The sequence below is a fragment of the Gossypium hirsutum genome, chromosome D13 (assembly GCF_007990345.1).
Source record: "Gossypium hirsutum isolate 1008001.06 chromosome D13, Gossypium_hirsutum_v2.1, whole genome shotgun sequence".
NCBI lineage: Eukaryota > Viridiplantae > Streptophyta > Magnoliopsida > Malvales > Malvaceae > Gossypium > Gossypium hirsutum.
This window is the reverse complement of record NC_053449.1, coordinates 16,961,327-16,963,994: the sequence shown is the minus strand read 5'-3', so window position 1 is coordinate 16,963,994 and position 2,668 is coordinate 16,961,327. Positions and strand designations below refer to the sequence as shown.

The following is a 2,668-nucleotide window of genomic DNA, read 5'->3' as shown; positions in this document are numbered from 1 at the left end:
ATTTGTTATATTGTGTACTGAAAAGGGTGCTATTAATGCACAATGAAAATTCGTAAAGTATGTGAAATTGAACGATATTGATTGATATCAACACAATGGTAATTTGAAAGATTAGAACACTATTTCCATTTATTGAAAGTATGTGATTATTGAGGACATGCTGAGCATGTCAAAAGTATTGAGATATGATTATGTATGAGATTGTGTGACAAATTGCATATGCATTGGGTTGGAATTATGTTGGTTGATCTCGAGGAGTTCCGTAGAGCACCGGTGGCGTATTAAGTCTGCATTAGTCATAGTCAGTGTACTGCACCTAGAGTACCAAGGGGAATGGCGATTTGTCGTATTTTTATTGGCAGCTTGTCTACATTTTTACTCGCAGAATTTTTTGCATATTATTATCGGTGGTTTTAACCACAACGGGCTTAAGCCCATAATGTTTTGGAGTTCGGATGAAGGGTTCTGGGGAACTCGTGGTGTGTAGCGGATGGTATGGGTAGGAACCTTTTTGCATTGCAATTATGTGCATGACATATTCGAATGTTATTGATTTATGCTACGTATTGTATTTTGTTGTGTTGAATGGTGTCGGAATTAATGATTGTTACTTGAATGAATGATGACCCATGCTCATACACCATTTGACATTGATATTGATAATGGTTATGTAATGATACGAAGTTTCGGTGATGGTTCTGTGTTCTTCTCTTAATACTAATATGTTTCACTGTATTTGATGTTTTTGTCTATTTAAATAAATTTTCGACTCACACTGAGCTTTTCATAAGCTCACCGCCAAATAGTGTTTAACTTTTCAGGTAAACCTCGAAATTTGGACCGGACTTGGCATTCGGAGAATCACCTTGGACCTTGGGTTATTTTTTTATAAGTATTAATCTATCTCTATTGGTTTTGGTTTGTAATTTTTAATGACTTCTGGTCTATGGCTTGTTAAATTTTCTTGTGGGATTTTCCATGCATGGATTACTCAAGTATAATAATCGGATAATAAATGATATCGGGCTGAAGTAAAATTTGATATTGTTCCCTCCTTTTTGCTGCATTGCAAAGGAATGATTTTTGAAAAACAAATCGATAAGGCAACCAAGTTTTCAAAATGATTTGAAAAATGGTTTTTCCGCTACATTAGTTTAACATTGAGTTTTTTTTAAAGAGTGACAAGCAAATGATTTTTCTAAAACAACACTATCAACAATAAAATGAATCTTAAGTATACACGACCTAATGAATGAATGCTTTTATGCTAACTCAAAAGTAACGTAAGTTAGCTTAGTTATTTTGGTGGCTAATGTAGCCTTCTCAATCCAGCCATAATGTCTAGGCCGAGTTTGGGAGGTTACAGTGGGTTTGTGGGGGTTTGATGTTTGGTTTTTGTAATCTAGTATTCTAATTTGCTTAATTTATAATTTAGTCCTAAAACTTGATTAGATTAATTGAAGCCTTTCATGATAGGGTAACTTAGTAATATTTTAGGATTAGACTTGTAACTATTAATATTTGGGAAATGTACTAACAGTTTGTAGAAGTTACGATTTAGTCTCTAATAATAAAACTTGAATTAAACATAGTAAATGAACTCAAATTAAGCTGAAATTTTTAGGGATTGCATAATTTGACTAAAAGAAGGTCAAAAACTATTTGGAAATAAAATCGAGATAGTTTAACCTTAGGTGGTAATATGACCAAAATAGCCTTAGGTTTAAATACTTAGAAAAAAGTTTTAAAATGGTTCACAAATTGCTTCTGCATTAATAAATGATAGTTAATTAGACATAAATGAGGTGTTATAAGGTTGGAGGTTGTGTTAGGTGGTCGTTAGCTAGAGAGTCGCTTCGATGGCTAATGTAACTCTTTGAACTCGGGATGGTCTCTCTTGGTCGGGTTTGAGGTGTCACAGTATACGCATGAAACAACATTGAACTGACTTGGTGACTTAGCTGCAAAATTATTCAAACCATTAGTGTTACACTATTTTAAAATTGAAGAAATAGAAGATACTTGAGCTGAGAGTGATGTAAGTGCGTCCACTTCGTGCACTCTGGTTACTCATCTTCCTGAAGTTGCTCGATTTGTTGGCCATTGATAGTTGTTACTAGCGATCCTCCCAATGATTTCGTAAGCCTCATTGTAAAACTTCGACAAGAGAACACAATTCATAGAAGCATCTACCATCAACCTTGTATGTACGTTGAGACTGTTATAAAACGTCTCCAACTGGATGCAGTATGGAATCCCATGATGAGGACACTTATGAAGTAATTCCTTAAATCTTCCCCATGCCTCATACAAGGACTCATCATCCAAATGTGAAAAAGTGGTTATCTCATTTCGTAACTTAGCATTTTTGCTAGATGAAAAATACTTAACCAAAAATACTTTTGCTAATTCTTGCCATGTAGATATTGAACTAGGTGGAAACGAATTAACCCATGCTCATGCTCTATCTCGCAACGAGTATGGAAACAACTTCAACCTCAATGCGTCTCCAGTAACACTGGCTATTTTAAACGAATCGCTCACCTCCATGAATAATCAAAGGTGAAGGTGTGGATCTTCAGTGGGCATTCCACTAAACTGGCTCGCAATTTGGGGCATTTGAAATATCAATAGTTTCAATTCAGATTGCGATGCCTCAGTCTTCGAT

The 2,668-nt window shown here is 35.0% G+C and overlaps 1 non-coding gene across 1 annotated transcript; it reads left to right on the top strand.

Annotated features, from left to right (window-relative positions):
• The first annotated feature begins 2,254 nt into the window (after positions 1 to 2,254).
• On the top strand, positions 2,255 to 2,361 carry LOC121226070 (small nucleolar RNA R71). Its single transcript, XR_005923966.1, has one exon. It is a non-coding gene; the product is annotated as a small nucleolar RNA R71 (small nucleolar RNA).
• Positions 2,362 to 2,668: the final 307 nt, after the last annotated feature.